Source organism: Rutidosis leptorrhynchoides, chromosome 1 (genome assembly GCF_046630445.1).
Source record: "Rutidosis leptorrhynchoides isolate AG116_Rl617_1_P2 chromosome 1, CSIRO_AGI_Rlap_v1, whole genome shotgun sequence".
NCBI lineage: Eukaryota > Viridiplantae > Streptophyta > Magnoliopsida > Asterales > Asteraceae > Rutidosis > Rutidosis leptorrhynchoides.
In genome coordinates, this window is record NC_092333.1 from 495,748,690 (window position 1) to 495,768,694 (window position 20,005).

A 20,005-nucleotide genomic window follows, 5' to 3' on the forward strand; every position below is an offset into this window, starting at 1 on the left:
TTTCATTATTGTTATTTACTTTACGCTTTAATTTAAGTCTTGTATTTATTTTATATTTTACATTAGGTTTTAACTGCGACTAAAGTCTTAAAATCGACAAACCGGTCATTAAACGGTAAAAACCCCCCTTTATAATAATAATATTACTTATATATATATTTGTATTTTTAATAAAAGTAAACTAATATAGCGTTGAGCTTTGTTTAAAGATTTCCCTGTGGAACGAACCGGACTTACTAAAAACTACACTACTGAACGATTAGGTACACTGCCTATAAGTGTTGTAGCAAGGTTTAAGTATATCCATTCTATAAATAAATAAATATCTTGTGTAAAATTGTATCGTATTTAATAGTATTTTCTGCTAAAATTTAATAGTATTTTATACCCCTTAGCTTTAACATCAAGTATTTTTGGCGCCGCTGCCGGGGAACTATCTTAAAAGCCGGAAGCGCAACGCTAATATAAAAAAAAAAAAAGAGTTTTAGTTAACTTTTATTAAAATTCGTTTTTGTAAAAAAAAAAATACGTTTTAATTATTCGAAAATATAAAAAGAAAAAAAAAACAAAAATATAAGTATTTTTAAGATTTTGTTAAATATTTAAGTTTTATAAGTTTCTTTATTTTTATTTTAGTTTATAAAAATATAAGTTTTAATATCTTTTATTTAATTAAAAAATAGAAAACAGAAAACATAAAAAAAAAAAAATAAAGAAAAACGCGTAAAAACTCAAAGCTGTCAACTGAATTTCTGAACCCCGCGACTCGCGGGGTTTTCTTCAATAAATGCCGCGACTCGCGGAGACCATCTGACACGCGAACAGAAACCCTAAAACTGCATTAATTACGGGTTATTATTATTAATTATAATTATTATTTAAACCTAATTATTATTATTATTATTATTAGTTTTAGTTTTATTTTTACTTTTTATTTATTTATGTATTTAGTATTAATTAGTTTTTATTAAATTGTAAAATTTGTAGTTTTATAAAAAAAAAAAAAAATAATATAAAAATAATATTTTTATAAAAATTGTACTTTTTACAACTTTTTGTATATTTTTATATTTTGTACCTTTTTAATCGTTGTAGCGTAATATTTGTATTTTTTAGCTCATATTTAATTTTAAACTTAGTTTTTGCTATAGTCATTTTTACTCCTAAGATTTTTAGGCTTTGCCGTAGAATTCCTTAAGTGCTTTTTCTTTAGACTAAGATTTAGGTGCTTTAGAATTTTGCGACGCCATTTTAAGTTTTAGTTTCTTTTTAAGTTATTTCCATTTGGGATTTAGTTTTTCTTGTAAGCTTTAATATTTTTAGACCTTTTACTATGTACCAATTATCATTCCAATTAGTAATTTCAATTTGCGATTATAATTTTAAGTTAGTTGTAGTAATAAGGTTAGGTTAGTTAAGTATTTTTAAGTTTTTATAAGTTTCTTTTATTTTTCCGTCACCTTTTATTTTTCAACCATTTTTTTTCTTTTTCGACCTTTTGCGACGAACTCTTTTTCTCTCTTATTTCTCGCTATTCTAGTTTTAGGACATAGATTTTTATTCTACTTCTTATCTAAATTTCTTAAAATTACGAAAATTTATTTTAAGTGGTTAAATTAATAGACATCAAAATTTTCTGGTTCGTAGTAATAGTTGGATTTGTACGTGGACCGGGTTATTGGAGCCAAACAGTCCTCAATTATATTGAGACCAAACGAATCCTGCCCCTCTGCTGCATCTTTTGGCTATTCGAAACGTGGGCAAAATCAGAAAAGTCTATTGATTGGATAACTTATTATAATTTTTCTTTCCTTTTTAAAAAACTAATAGGATATTCAGTGAATGCACCGAGCAAGACGTTCATCACCTTTTGTACGTTCACCACATGTAACTCGATCAAGACATCGTTTAACAAATATAACCGCCGTTGATTTTTCTTTAGAATCGTCATCCAGTCAACCAAGTACTTCAGTTCAAATTTCCGATAATCCATTTTTTGAACCCGACCTCACAATTGAGAATCCAGAAAATATTCAGGAACGGTTCGTAGATCCTGAACCATTAAACTTTCCTCCGGAACCACCAATCATTCAAACAGAGATTGTTGAGGAACGAACTATTAAAACAGAATCATCTAGTGATACCGATTCAACAAATTCAATTATGGAGAATCTGGAACCTTTAAGTATGGAAGACCGAATGAGAGCTAAACGCACTGGCCAAGGTCACGCAATTACTCATCCAGACATTAATACGCCAGATTATGAAATCAAAGGACAAATTCTACACATGGTGACTAATCAATGCCAATTTAGTGGTGCGCCGAAGGAAGATCCAAATGAACATCTACGTACCTTTAATAGGATCTGCACACTATTTAAAATCCGAGAAGTGGAGGATGAACAGATATATCTCATGTTATTTCCCTGGACTTTAAAGGGAGAAGCCAAAGATTGGATGGAATCGTTACCTGAAGGGGCGATCGATACATGGGATGTTTTAATTGACAAATTTCTTAAACAATTCTTTCCTGCATCTAAAGCCGTAAGACTTCAAGCAGAAATTGTTACGTTCACACAGAAGCCAAATGAAACTCTATATGAGGCGTGGACAAGATATGGAAAGTTGTTAAGAGGATGTCCGCAACATGGTTTAGACACCTGTCAAATAGTACAAATATTCTACCGAGGATGCGACATCACTACAAGGAAAGACATAGACATAGCAGCTGGTGGTTCTATTATGAAGAAAACCGAAACTGATGCTTACAAAATTATTGATAACACTGCTTCCCACTCACATGAGTGGCACCAAGAAAAAGATATCATTAGATCATCTAAAGCAGCTAGAGCCGATTCTAGCCATGACTTAGATTCTATTTCCGCAAAGATAGATGCTTTCGAGAGACGAATGGAAAAGATGACTAAAGATATTCATGCTATACGAATTAGTTGTGAGCAGTGTGGAGGACCACATTTGACAAAAGATTGTCTCAGTATTGAATTAACAATGGAACAAAGAGAGAATATTTCATACATAAACCAAAGGCCTGGAAATAATTATCAGAATAATTATCAACCGCCAAGACCAATTTACAATCAAAACCAGAATTATAACCGAAATATTCCATACAACAACCAACAAGGTCCTAGCAATCAACAAGTATCCAATAATACTTACAATCAGCAAAGACCTAATTTTCAAAACAAACCACCACAACAAACCGATGATAAAAAGCCGAATTTAGAAGATATGATGACGAAGCTAGTTGAAACTCAAACGCAGTTTTTCACCTCTCAGAAACAAACCAATGAACAAAATGCTCAAGCATTTAGAAATCAACAAGCTTCTATTCAAAATCTGGAACAAGAAGTAAGTAACCTAGCAAGGTTAATAGGTGAAAGAAAACCGGAAAGTCTACCTAGTGATACAAACGCTAACCCCCGGAATGAAACAGCTAAAGCCATTACCACAAGAAGTGGTACAACACTTAAACCACCTGAAATACCTGTAACTTCTGATGAAACTATTCCTACTCCACAAGAACCACAACCTGATCAAGATAAGGAAAAAGAACCGGTAGTTGAAAAGGTTAATGAAGATAACACAGTTAAGGATAAACCTTATGTTAAACCATACCAACCACCACTTCCTTACCCGAGTAAAATGAAGAAAGAAAAACTTGAAGCCGAGCAATCCAAATTCTTGGATATGTTTAAACAGATAAATGTAAATCTTCCTTTCATTGATGTGATTTCAGGAATGCCAAGATATGCTAAATTCTTGAAAGATCTAATCTCAAATAGAAAGAAAATGGAAGAACTCTCGGCTATTACTATGAATGCTAATTGTTCAGCAGTGCTGTTGAATAAGATACCAGAAAAACTATCTGATCCAGGAAGTTTCACAATTCCATGTTTTCTGGGTAGTCTTAATTCAATAGAAGCATTGGCAGACTTAGGTGCTAGTATAAATCTAATGCCGTATTCACTATACGCTAAACTAGACCTTGGAGAATTGAAACCAACCAGAATAAGCATACAACTAGCCGATAGATCAATAAAATATCCTAGAGGGATAATGGAGAACATGCTAGTTAAAGTTGGTACTTTAGTATTTCCAGTAGATTTTGTTGTTTTGGACATGGAAGAAGATTCTCAAGTTCCTCTCATATTAGGAAGACCATTCTTAAACACGGCTAAAGCAATGATAGACGTGTTCGGTAAGAAACTGACCCTAAGTATAGAGGATGAGAGTGTTACCTTTTCAGTTGATAGACCAATGCAACAACCACAATCTGCAGATGATACATGTTATTATATTCAAACTATAGATGCACATGCAGAATTATTAGAAGAATTTCTAGAATTACAAGGAACAGGAGAATGTTCTTTAGGAGAAGGTAATGAACCAATTGATGAAGCTGAAATGTTAGCTACACTTATAGCTAATGGATATGAACCAACAACAGAAGAAATTCAAATGCTAAAAGAAGAAGACAGATATCGATATAAATCATCGATAGAAGAACCTCCGAAATTAGAGTTAAAGCCACTTCCAAACCATTTGGAATACGCTTATTTACATGGTGAATCTGAATTACCTGTAATAATATCGTCTTCTCTTACTGAAAATGAGAAATCACAACTCATTTATGTGTTGAAAGCTCATAAACCAGCCATTGCATGGAAGATTCATGATATTAAAGGAATAAGTCCTTCGTATTGCACACATAAAATCCTTATGGAAGAAGGTCATAAAACGTATGTGCAACGCCAACGAAGACTAAATCCTAATATGCAAGATGTAGTTAAGAAAGAGATTATTAAACTGCTAGATGCAGGTTTGATATATCCAATTTCTGATAGTCCATGGGTAAGCCCAGTTCAATGCGTACCTAAGAAGGGTGGCATGACTGTTATCACAAATGAGAAAAATGAGCTTATTCCTACTAGGACTGTAACAGGATGGCGTGTATGTATTGATTATAGAAAATTAAATGACGCCACCAGAAAAGATCACTTTCCCTTACCTTTCATAGATCAAATGTTGGAAAGATTAGCCGGAAATAGTTACTATTGTTTTCTAGATGGATTTTCCGGATATTTTCAAATTCCAATAGCACCCGAAGATCAAGAGAAAACCACATTCACGTGCCCTTATGGTACTTTTGCTTACAAACGCATGCCATTTGGACTTTGTAACGCCCCTGCAACCTTTCAAAGGTGTATGATGGCGATTTTTCACGACATGATAGAAGAATGCATGGAAGTATTCATGGATGACTTTTCAGTCTTCGGTGATACATTTAAATCATGTCTAGTTAATCTGGAACAAATGCTAATTAGATGCGAAAAATCAAATCTAGTACTTAATTGGGAGAAATGCCATTTCATGGTTAAAGAAGGCATCGTTCTTGGACATAAAATTTCAAAAGAAGGAATTGAAGTGGATAGAGCTAAAGTAGATGTAATTGCTAAACTTCCACATCCCACCAATGTTAGAGGAGTTAGGAGTTTTCTAGGGCATGCCGGTTTTTACCGACGTTTTATAAAAGATTTTTCTAAAATTGCCACTCCTATGAATAAACTCCTAGAAAAGGATGCTCCATTCATCTTTTCGGATGAGTGTATCAAATCTTTTAATATTCTTAAAGAAAAACTCACTAATGCACCGATCATGATAACACCAAATTGGAATCTACCATTTGAACTAATGTGCGATGCAAGTGATTTTGCAATGGGAGCCGTTTTAGGACAAAGGATTGAAAAACGATTTCAACCTATATATTATGCTAGTAAGACATTACAAGGAGCACAAACGAACTATACCACTACTGAAAAAGAACTCCTTGCTATTGTCTTTGCTTTTGACAAATTTCGATCATATCTCGTTCTAGCAAAAACGGTGGTCTATACCGACCATTCTGCTCTTAGATACCTATTTTCAAAACAAGATGCTAAACCAAGACTAATCCGTTGGATCTTACTCTTACAAGAGTTTGATATTGAAATCAGAGATAAAAGAGGAGCAGAAAATCTAGCCGCTGATCATCTTTCTCGTCTTGAAAATCCCGAATTAGAAGTTCTAAATGAATCAGCCATACAAGACAACTTTCCTGATGAATATCTATTGAAGATAGATTATAAAGAAATTCCATGGTTTGCAGACTATGCAAACTACTTAGTTTGTGGATTCCTTGAAAAAGGATTATCGTACCAAAGACGAAAGAAATTCTTCAGTGATATAAAACACTATTTCTGGGAAGATCCACATTTGTTTAAAAGTTGTCCCGATGGAATAATACGCCGATGTGTATTCGGAGATGAAGCCAGTAAAATATTAAACCATTGTCACACAGGACCAACAGGAGGGCATTATGGGCCTCAACTAACAGCAAGAAAAGTTTATGAAGCTGGATTCTATTGGCCTACAATTTACAAAGACGCACACCTTCTTTGCAAATCCTGTGATGCTTGTCAAAGGGCCGGAAAAATAAGTCAACGTGATGAAATGCCACAAAATGTCATCCAAGTATGTGAAGTATTTGACATTTGGGGTATTGACTTTATGGGTCCATTTCCAAAATCTCATAATAATCTATATATACTCGTAGCCATTGATTATGTATCTAAATGGGCGGAAGCACAAGATCTCCCAACTAACGATGCACGAGTTGTAGTCAACTTTTTAAAACGTCTTTTTGCAAGGTTTGGAACACCGAAAGCTTTAATAAGTGATCGGGGTACTCATTTCTGTAATAATCAACTTGAGAAAGTTCTTAAAAGATATGGAGTAACTCATAAAATCTCCACCGCATATCATCCACAAACAAGTGGACAAGTTGAAAATACCAACCGAGCTTTAAAACGTATTCTAGAGAAAACCGTAGGATCAAATCCGAAGGAATGGTCCATTAAATTGGAGGATGCACTCTGGGCTTTTAGAACAGCCTACAAAACTCCAATTGGAACCACACCTTTTAGACTTGTTTATGGAAAAGCATGTCATCTTCCAGTAGAAATTGAACACAAAGCATTTTGGGCTTTGAAGACATGTAATCTTGATTTACATGAAGCCGGACGTCTACGATTAAGTCAACTAAATGAATTAGAAGAATTAAGACATGAAGCATACGAAAATTCGTTAATTTATAAAGAAAGAACGAAGAAATGGCATGATAAAAGAATCAGAAGTTCAAAAGAATTTAAAGAAGGAGACAGAGTTCTTCTTTTCAATTCACGATTCAAGCTATTTCCTGGAAAATTGAAATCAAGATGGTCTGGACCATTCATAGTCAAATGAGTTTTCCCATACGGAACGATAGAATTAATAAATTCAAATGGGATTGAATTTAAAGTTAATGGTCACAGAGTTAAACATTACATACATGGTCCGATGGAAGTCGACAATGAAGTTAATCACAATTTTGATACCACAGCTAACTAAGTGTGGGGAGAATCAAGTCTTTAAAGGATAATATGTATTTCTGTTAGAGTTAGATTGTCTGTTTTCGTGTAGTTCTCGAAAATGGAACCCGAATGGTCTTTCCCTAGCAGACCCTAAAGAACTAGTCTTCTCCCCCCATTCTGAATTTTTATTTTTTTTAGGTTTTTACAAAATGAAGACTGCCTGTGAATTAAACCATGGTCTAATGCTACACGCTTTGATCACTAAAAGAAATAATGATATACTACCGAGCGAATTAGTATCAGTAATCAGAGAAAGAATGGATGGAGTTAGAAAAGAATCCAGATGCGAAGATAATAAGTTACAATTTGGTAAAGGAAAATCAAAATCCGCAGCGAAAAGAAGAGCACGACACCTAGAACGATGTCACAAATGCGGAAAATGGTCACATGGAGGTAAATGTTCAAATAATCAAACCTATTCAAATACCGAATTTGTTACTTTATGCAGAGACGGACCGTTCATATGTTTAGAAGAAAAGACACTGAATGCTCGAGGTTACGCCTATGTAGCCATGGAAAATCAATTAAACCGACTATCTTATGAATGGAATAGATCATATAACTAAGAAATCTATTTCACAGGTATGTCTGTACAGTTTTTAGTTTTTATTTTTATTTTTAACCTTTTGATAATAAACGCTAATTTGTTCACTAAAAAGTATTAAATTGGTATTAAATAAAATTAGGTTTGGCGACCGAAATTATTGATATCATTCAAAAATTTATTACATCACTGCGAAATTTAACGTTTATTCTTAAGGTATAAATATCTTTAATCAATCAACCCAAAATATTTCAAAAATTCGTCATGAGTTAAATTAGGTCTTGGAACCGAAATTACTTTACCAAAAAGAGGGGCGCATATTTTTGATAATATTTGATTGATTAAAGTGGGATAAAAAGACAAAAAGATTTTTAATTTTATTTTTACCATGTTTTTAATCTTAATATTTAAATCTTAAATTAATATTGTAAACTTTGTAAAAACAATATATTTAAAATTGTAAATATTTGAAAAATTAATATAAGTTTGGTATGAATTTATGAATTTTTAAATTAAGTTTGGTGTGAATTTTTAATTTTTAAAATATGAAATTTTAATTTTATGCATTTCAAATTTTAAGTTTGGTGTGAATTTTTAATTTTTAATTTTGAATTTTATATTTAAGTTGTGTGAAAAAAAAAAACAAAAATTTACTTTATCTCATTAAGTTAAAAATATGATTTTTAAAATTCGTCGTAAGTTGAAGACTAGGTCTTTGAACCGAAATTGCTTTACCCGAGGGAGGGACGAGAACTTTTATTATCATTATTTTTAATCTTATTGATTTAAAGTATGCCAAAAACATTAAAAAACCCAAAAATCTTAGCTTTTAAAACAATCGCTACAAAAAGACAAATTTTAAAATTTTGTCGAGGGACGGACTAGGACATCGATCCGAAACGACCTCGTCCTAAATAATAAGGGAAACAAAATTTTAAAATTAATTTCTTAATTGTTTTTATAAGTTAAGGATTAAAAAAAAAAAAAAAAAAAAAAAAAAAAGAGCAAACTCCGCGACTCGCGGAGTTTGAAGTGCAAAACCTCCGCGACTCGCGGAGAGACTAAAAACCGGAAAAAAATATAACTGAACAACAGATCAGTTTCACTCCCCCACACACAAAAACACTGCGAAACACAGCGAAAAAAGACCCGAAAAACCCGAGAAAAAACCCCCAAAATCCCAATTTTTAACCGTTAATCACCAAATTTTTTGCTAAAATCATGTTGAGAAGGATGCTATCTAAGAATTACTCAAGAAAAACGGTAAATTTCTACACCTAAACACCATTTAATCCGAAATTTGGTGTTCTTGAGCTATTTTTCCCCCAATTTGATTTTGATGCTTTTTAGTGTAATTAGACTTAAATTGTTTATGTATTATGCTTGTATAACCTAGATTGATGCTGTTTAACATGATTAGAAGCCTTAAACTTCAAATTTTGAGTAATCTAGGGTTTGTGTTCTTGAGCAAATTTGGGGCTTTTTGATATAAACAGGTTATGGCCGATTTTTGTCATGAATTGTTGCTAAATTGAGTAGTGTAACATGTCTAGGTAGTTAAATGATCAAAACTTTGAGCCTAAACATGATTTTGAGAATTAAAGTGGACTTTTTCAAGTCTAAAATTCATGAACTTGATTTTTGAAAGATAATGCCATTTGAGACTTGTTTAATTGCTAGTAATGATTATTTTGACATGTTATTTGAGTTGAATGCTTATGAACTTGGCGAAAATTTTCGTATATGCTTATTTGAAAAAGTGTAGATTTGATAAAAATGTGAAAATGAGCTTAAGTTTGATATAAATTGATAATGTCATTATAATTATTTTGATTGATGATTTTGCTGACACTAATGCATATTTGGATGCACAAAAATTGTGTTTGATGTGTTTTGCAGAATGAAAGGGGTGAATCTTCATCCCAAGCCCGCAATGCTCCTGCCGAGAATTTGGAACAACAGGAGGTGGATAATTACTATAAGCAGGATGTACCTCATCCAGTCATGACCTTTTCCGATATGCATTTGGAAGAGTTGCACCCGAACCTGAGATTTGACAGACTTTGGATAGATTATCCAAAATATCAACGGGGTTTGCATACTCTTCATTCCAAGGTTGTTGAGGTACCGAGGGTCATAGAATGGGGACCCTTAGAAGCTGTAGAATTGGCCGGGCCAATTAGGGAATTACTTGTACAGAGGTATGGTAATTCTTCTTTTAATGACTGGATATGTTTATTCACCATACGCAGACTTGTATATAAAGTATGGTGTGAAGAGTTGTTATGTAGTATAGAGTTGAATGATCGGGTAGCTAGTTTAACCGATCGTTCTTTTATTAGATTTTTGTTAGGCGGTTTGATGCGCCACATGTCTTTACTGGACATGGCTCAGGCTTTACGTATATATACGCCTGAGGAGTTAGCGTCTGCCGATTGTAGAGGATTGATACTAAACGGTAGAAAGATAGATGAGAATTTTGATACACACGGTGTGTGGAGTCAAATGACAAGCCATCACCGTTTCAAAGGGGGAAATTACTCTTATTTGGATATAGATAGAGCCGAATTAAGAGTAATACATAGGTTTTTAGCTAATTCGATTACACAAAGGGGTAAAAACAAAGAAAAGGTAAATGAACAAGATTTGTTTTACCATATGTGTATTCGAGACCCACAGAGCGCTGTAAGTATACCATATTGTGTGGGTTATTATTTATCAGCTATGGTTCGGGGGATGCGACCACATAGCATAATAGGAGGTGGTATTTTTATTACTTTGATTGGTGAATATCTCGGTGTGGATATAAGTCGGGGGGGATTATTACTAGAAGAGCCGGAACCCCGCGACACTATAGGTTTAAATGTATACCATGGTGCGAAAGTTTTGAAGCGGCGAAATAACGCCGCAGTACGATACCATGGTAGACATCCACAGGTGGAGAGAAACCAGGAGCAAGGTAATGTAGGAGGGGGGAATGAGATGCAAGAAATGCATAGGTTTATAGCTTCTCAGGAATACGAAAATGCTAGACAGAGAGCATTTGAAGATTGGCAAGTTCATCAGAACCAGATCATAGCTCATTGCCAACATATAGGTAGAAACTATATTCCTACACCGAAACCCGTCTTCCCTCCTTGGTCGATAGAGATGCAGCCACCATATCCTACGTATGACCCTGCCGAAGCATTCTATAGCACTTATGGTTATGCCTGGAACCCCTATTGGTACCAATATCATCATTAGTTTACTTATTATTTTTTTTTATTTTGTAATTTGTAGTTATTGATACATTTAATATTTTTGTTAATATTGTAATCATTTTTATAATTATCTAACTTTTATTGTTAGACTTTAATAATTTTTGAATGTGGGGTAATATACCAAACTTCAAAAATATGTATATATGTTTGCAGTTTATCTTATGTACACAACAGAGTAAAACAACGCATTTTCAAAGACTGGCATTAAGTTCAGCAAAAGCAACTAATTTTGACGACAAGATGCAAAATATATGTGAAATAACAACAAGACGGAATGAACAAATGATGTGCACCATTTATCATTCAGCAAACAAACGCCAATATATTTGGAAACTTTGGTAAAAATTTAATCATTTTCACACAAATCACCCTCAATAATTTAAATTGTTACTGATTTCTTGCAAATGAGGGCATTGCAAGATCTTAAGTGTGGGAAGGGGTTAAATTCTTTCGGATTTTAAAATTTTTATTTTATACACTTGGTTACCATTAAAAATACTAGTAAAGCAGTAGTTGTATTAGAATCTAGTGCTCTCTGATAATAAAGAACAGCCCTAGTCTTATATACTGACTACCCAATTCTAGTAAAATTTTTCAAAATTTTCAATTAAATGAATTCAAAATCATGTTTATACATATTTATGAACGATAAAACTAGGTTTTAACACCGAAATTATTGTTACCTCGGAAAGGACATAAATTGAGAAACAAACCAAAATGTTAAAATTCATTTAAAATAGAATAGAGGACGATAAAAAGGAAAATAAAAGCCAAGTGTGGGAAAATTTACCAAGTTATTTTAAACATATGTCACATATATCTGTAACAAATAACTGAAAATACTTTTGCTTTGGACTAAATTAAACTGTTTTACCCGATGAAAGAAAAGAAGAGATGGATCTACACGATGAATCAATTCCATCATTAAAAGGAAGTAAAGTCTTCCGAAAAAGAAACGCGCTTCTTGATTTAGGTCATGAAGTTGTCGTTCAGACCAGCTGTAGGTTGACGAAAAATCTAGAAAAGTCATCACTAAAATCAGCAGGAAATCCACGGACCTCAGCATTAAACAGGGTCGCCAAGTGGTCAGATTTATCCTAACCATGAGAAGGATTTATCTCGTACAATGGGGAGGCACCGTGCAAATTAGCTTGATAAGACTAATGAATCAGATCCCCAGAAAGGATAATCTCCTTAAAGATTAAAAATTAGCTTTTAAGACTGATATTACTCAATCCTAGAGATTGACCTTAAAGATTGAGAATTACAAACTCATGGAATTCAATGATATCTAAACTCGAGCTTGAACGAGAAAATATTTTGATCAAAATTATAAACCGATTTGTTTTCTGAAAACCCTATTTTCAATGCGTTCATTACCATTGAACGTAAAATCCTAGGAATTCACCTGGAATTCATTAGGTCACCTGAACTAAATCGGGTGTCAACCGTAAGAACGGTGGTTGCATAGCATGGTCAAAGACAGGACCTTGTGTCAAACCGACAAATTATAAGGGTGAGCTTTACTATTGCTCCTACCAAGGATAGTAATTGCGTCCGACACGTTATAGACCATAATCAAAAGCATGTCACGGGACATTGCCTTAACAGTTGCTTGTTCAACGCTTTCCTTTACAACCGGACGGTAGTTTGCCGAAAGGTAATATACGGAACAAGTAAACTGGACGTGTTGCTTTCCAAATACAAGGTTAGCAAGTGGGTGACACAAAACAGCAAGTTTTGAGCTAAAATTTTCAAATCTAAAACCCACCAAACCCACAAAAATATTTTGCAAACACCGGTAAAGGGTTATTCCGGAAAATTTATCTAGGGTAAAAACTAGATTTCAAAAGATCAAATGTTTTCATAAAGATCCAATTTCCTTAATGGATCTAAATTTTTATAGTCATGTGGGACTGTAAACCATATCGTTACTACCATTGTTTATACCGCCGTATAGAAATCACTGATGTACAAAGTGTGAAGAATAAAGAAGTGATTCTAGTATTTCAAGACAATATTGCTTGAGGACAAGCAACGCTCAAGTGTGGGAATATTTGATAATGCTAAAAACGAACATATATTTCATAGCATTATTCCTCAAGAAAGACAAGCTTTTAGTTGCAATTGTTCTATTTACAAGTGATATTCGTTTAAATAATAAAAGGTGAAGACAAAAGACAGATTCGACGAATTGAAGACGCAAACGAGCAAAAAGCTCAAAAGTACAAAAGACAATCAAAAAGGTTCCAATTATTGATAAGAAACGTCTCGAAATCACAAGAGTACAAGATTCAAAACGCAAAGTACAAGATATTAAATTGTACGCGAGGACGTTCGAAAATCCGGAACCGGGACCAGAGTCAACTCTTAACGCTCGACGCAACGGACTAAAAATTACAAGTTAACTATGTATATAAATATAATATAATATATAATTAATTATATTAATTATATATATATTATATTTATATATAAAAAAACCGTCGGCAGAGAAAACTCCAAGGACTGAGCTGTAAATACTATCTCCGCGACTCGCAGAGTTTGAAGAGCATTTTGCCGCGAGTCGCGGAGCCCCAAAATTCAACTCTGGCTATAAAGCAAACCGAATTCTGATCAAATTTCATATTCTATTTCTATCTCTCTCTCAATATATACGTAATATATATATATAATTTATATTTTAATTTTAATTTAATTTTAAATCCTAATAATAAGGGTATGTTAGCGAATGTTGTAAAGGTGTAAGTCGAAATTCTGTCCGTGTAACGCTACGCTATTTTTAATCATTGTAAGTTATGTTCAACCTTTTTATATTAATGTCTCGTAGCTAAGTTATTATTATGCTTATTTAAAACGAAGTAATCATGATGTTGGGCTAATTACTAAAATTGGGTAATTGGGCTTTGTACCATAATTGGGGTTTGGACAAAAGAACGACACTTGTGGAAACTAGACTATGGGCTATTAATGGGCTTTATATTTGTTTAACTAAATGAAAGTTTGTTAATGTTAATATAAAGATTTACAATTGGGCGTCCCTATAAATTACCATATACACTCGATCGGACACGATGGGCGGGGTATTTATATGTACGAATAATCGTTCATTTAACCGGACACGGGAATGGATTAATAGCCACTAGAATAATTAAAACAGGGGTGAAATTACATTCAAGGGTAATTGGTGTAATTGTTAACAAAGTAGTAAAACCTTGGATTACACGCAGTCGATAACCTGGTGTATTCATTAAACAAAGTATTAAAACCTTGTTACAATTCGAATCCCCAAATTAGTTGGAATATTTAACTTCGGGTATAATAATAATTTGACAAGGACACTTGCAATTTATATTTATGACTGATGGACTGTTATGGACAAAAACCAGACGGACATATTGAATAATCCAGGACAAAGGACAATTAACCCATGGGCATAAAACTAAAATCAACACGTCAAACATCATGATTACGGAAGTTTAAATAAGCATAATTCTTTTATTTCATATTTAATTTCCTTTATTTTATATTTAATTGCACTTCTAATTATCGCACTTTTATTTATTGTTATTTAATCGCACTTTTAATTATCGTACTTTTTAATTATCGCAAGTTTATTTTATCGCACTTTTATTATTCGCAATTTCATTATTGTTATTTACTTTACGCTTTAATTTAAGTCTTGTATTTATTTTATATTTTACATTAGGTTTTAACTGCGACTAAAGTCTTAAAATCGACAAACCGGTCATTAAACGGTAAAAACCCCCCTTTATAATAATAATATTACTTATATATATATTTGTATTTTTAATAAAAGTAAACTAATATAGCGTTGAGCTTTGTTTAAAGATTTCCCTGTGGAACGAACCGGACTTACTAAAAACTACACTACTGAACGATTAGGTACACTGCCTATAAGTGTTGTAGCAAGGTTTAAGTATATCCATTCTATAAATAAATAAATATCTTGTGTAAAATTGTATCGTATTTAATAGTATTTTCTGCTAAAATTTAATAGTATTTTATACCCCTTAGCTTTAACATCAAGTAGCTAGGATCCAACATGTCTGTAGCTACTTGCTTTGCACGGCAGGGCACAATTAAGTGACAACTTACATTAATTTTTGTTCTGCTTTGCCGCAAAAATGATCATGCATGTAAAATTTCATTTTATGTTCTTTGGTTTATATTTTGTCGTACTTCAAAACTGTCTTTTAAGTGTCTTATTTGATGCCAATATTGTCTCACTCTAACTAGTTTCGGCATGTATTACATGTCCTTTCTTGTTTGGCTTAAACATGTGAAATCGTTCTCGTTAAAATAGCGGTCGTATGAGAAGAATGGAAATAAAATTTGATTCTACTAGCCTAACATTAAGGTGGGGAAAAAATCATCTTCGTGTGTAGTCATCTATACTGAAAGTTAGTTTAACCTTCAGTTTTTCAGTTGGACTTTATCAGTTTAAGAATTATTCATTAAGAGGCCACTCAAATATACCATTTTGTGTTTATAGGTCATCCGTATTCTTGAAAGATTATATATAGACCACCAAAATTTGTATTTTGTTTCCTATATACCTAAACAATTAAATACTCATATTTGAAGAAATATGTAATAATAAAATTTGTGTTAATTAAGAAACTTGTGTATTTACAATTTTTTAAATGAATTTTAATGTGAACTAGTTTAATGACCCGTGAAATCACGGGTTTTGTTAAAAACCACATGGTTCATGATCCAATCTTAACACAAATATCTTTTAAAGGTGGGGATCGAAAACTCACAGACCATATTCAATCCAAACAAAAGTCACAATAAAAAGGATATTGTATTAACATTAGTAATTCGATAAATTGTTATATATATCATCTAACAATAATGTGTAAAGTTAGGCATACATTTGAATAAAGATAACTAAAACATGTACAAATTATACATTGGAAAATTTTTATATAGTAAATATATCTTGGTGTTGAGAGCGACTTCGTAAAATGACTAATAAGAAACCTAAATCGAAATTATCAACCAGTAAAAGTTCATCATCATAATCAAGCACTCTAGTATGAAGTACTAATAAGCTATAACAAACCCATGAGTTTCAAACAAATAATGTTTGGACAAAAGAAACTCAAGTATAGCCCAAAGTATATTACAAAAATATCAACCCATTAAACCACAAGTTTGTTAAGAGAACATGTATATAAATTTAACGAATTATGCATAAAGGATTCATTTTGTAGGATGCATAAGATTGTCATTTTGGTACCACCAGTAAACAAAAACTACATGACGCATAAAGATCATATTAATATTGATGAGGATAATAAATTCTCTATCCCTACATATATTAACAATTTACATTGTTTAACTTCAACATCAAATTTGAGTTGAAAACCATAGTACCCATGGGAAAAAAATCTTCAAACACAAATAACAATTTAATGGTTTGAATTGTGAAGTCTTGAGTCTCATCCATGTTCAAACTCAAACGACTTTGAGTGACTCAAAAACTGGAATAAAAAACTCAGCAGCCCACACCACCACCTCCAGTGCTAATTTGAGTTTCTAAGATCTTATGAAAGAAACACCATTGAAGCAGAAGACGAACATTGCATATATACAAAACAAAACGTTATATGTTATACTGCACATGCAAGTATTATTAATATAATAACAAATTTTACTTCAAATACACATATAAATTCGAAAGCAAAGTAATTAACAATCTTTAAGCAAGTATTTTAACAATCATACATGTCCAGAATAATTATAAACCTCTTAAGAAGGGATGAAAACCCGATCTCCTAAAATGGTAGCCACTATAGGGAAGGTTAAAACCAAAATGATGTTAACTGATTAAGCACAATGATAACTAATTGACACTTCACCATCGATTAAACCGTAACCAAAGAACAAACTGAAAATTAAACAGTATACAACTAAATCGCATCTAACACGATGTTCAAAAAATATCTATTAATGAATTAATGAACATACCTTAAACTTATAGCAAATAATATATAAATAATTTTCTCATTCCTTATATCCTTATACTAAAATACTAAGGTAGAAATCAGTAACGTATGTGATTTGCAATTACCTAATATTGGATTGAGCCAAAGTTGAAACTTCCATCTAAGCCTTTGCAACCGTCTCAGTCAATCGATGCAAAGTTTGCTTGTCTTTTAATAGATCGATGCCTCCATCTTTCTTGAAGCTTGCAGCAAGCCAATCAACAATTCTCTACAAATATGAATTCAATTATTAATCACGTTAGACTAAAAATAAAATAAATCCACCTCAATATTGGATAAAAAAACGACCCATACCTTGTCAAAATCATCACCACCAAGATGTGTATCTCCAGATGTAGACAACACCTCAAAGACTTCATCACCAACCTCAACAACTGCAAATCAATTATTATTATTAACGAAAGAAACTATTGAGAAAGAAGTAACAATACAACCCTAATTTCTCTATGTGGTTAAACTTCTTGAAGAAGCTTAAAATCCAATGATGAAGACAATATACAAAGTAATCTCAATAACAAAATCAATTAAAAACTAATAGGAGAAACCTGAATCGATTATTATAAAGCTTATTTTCATATGAATATTCCTGCAAATATAATAAATCATGAGAATAAATGCAAAATTTATATAAATTAGAAATACAAAGAATTAAGATTGATATAAATCGCCTGAGTTGATTTTAGAAGAAGTTAGGGTTTAGAGCGGTCAAATAAATATAAATACTCCGTATAATTACACACTTTTAATTATAATTAGTTTTTTAATTGTATAATTATGATTAATGACATCAGCTTGGTGGCTTAGATTTTTTCTTTTTTCTTTTTAATTTTTTCTTAACAAGGAATTAGCCTAATAATGACATCATCATTATAGAATTTTAATAGAAACTATAGATTTGGAGGCATACAATGATCAACCTATGAATTTGAATGATTTACAAAATCGTTATAAAATATGAGTGACATACTAGCACAATATATAAACTTGAGTGACACCTCTCTCAATGTATAATCCCTTTTTGTTTGTTATTACTATCTTCTCTCATGAAGAAAGTACCTCCCCATCCATTCAGCAACATCAAGAGTGAATAAAAATGTCATAGTTCTTCGGCACACATTAATATTAATAGCTAATTAATAACATATATCTACATTCCACACATGTATTGTTATTGATTCTTGAAAGTATACTAGTACCAGATACCAGACAAGTTTATAACATTCTTGCAAAACTATGTATACCTACTTTGTAAGTTAATACTAGCCACAACACAATCCACATCTCCTATCAACACTGGTCACTATACGAAAACGTTTTATTAAAGTATGTGCACAGCCGGACATCATGATAGGGCATATAGGACCCCACCAACAAGCCTACGCTTTCTTTGAAAAAGTAAAGCCTCGAGAGACTTGGAATCCATAACAGGAGCTTTACACGCAAAAATTTGCAAACGAGAGAAACAACATTTTTAGCTGCATCGTTGCTTTTCACCATTGCAACAACATTTGGATTCTTGTCTTCCCAAAATGCCATCTCTTCTTCATCACTCGGGTCTATATGTATTACCTGATATAACAAGAAGCAATCAAATAGGCATTGGTGTAATTGTGTTCACCTCATCGGTCATAGGAAGCTTTCCTTTTATCATGCTTCGAAGGAACAATCACCGACTCCGTATCGCCGAAACAACCATACGCGCCCTTACCAAAAGAATCCTCGATCATCGGTAACTTACCTCTAAATTTATCAAAACTTGAAAGCAACGGAACTAATGCTCGAAGAACGTTTAATACCAATATCAACCGTCGATGTAATCACATCATATGTAAGGATATTAGGACCCAAAACAACGCAAGTGATTCAACAAGATCACTCACCGATAGTAATTCTACAAGATTACTAACCCACTTAATGAACGAAAGGTTATAAATGCAAGAAATGTAAATCGACACAAGAGATAACGTGGTTATATGCAATCGTTGTGATTGCTTTAGTCCACGGACCAACTAGAGAATGTATTTACTGAATATTTGTGGTGTGTTTACAATGAGTTACAAGAGGGTCTATTTATAGAATGATTTAAGGAGTAAGCTAAAAACAATTCCTTGAAGCTTCATGTGAGTTTCCTGACAGCTTCATGGAGGCTACATGTGAGTTTTCTGATAGCTTCGTAGAAGCTACATGAAATGTCCCGTTCTTATTGATTAAAAACGTTCCATATTAATTGATTTCGTTGCGAGGTTTTAACCTCTATATGAGACGTTCTTCAAAGAATGCATTCATTTTTAAAACAAACCATAACCTTTATTTCATAAATAAAGGTTTAAAAAGCTTTACGTAGATTATCAAATAATGATAATCTAAAATATCCTGTTTACACACGACCATTACATAATGGTTTACAATACAAATATGTTACATCGAAATCAGTTTCTTGAATGCAGTTTTTACACAATATCATACAAACATGGACTCCAAATCTTGTCCTTATTTTAATATGCAACAGCGGAAGCTCTTAGTATTCACCTGAGAATAAACATGCTTTAAACGTCAACAAAAATGTTGGTGAGTTATAGGTTTAACCTATATATATCAAATCGTAACAATAGACCACAAGATTTCATATTTCAATACACATCCCATACATAGAGATAAAAATCATTCATATGGTGAACACCTGGTAAC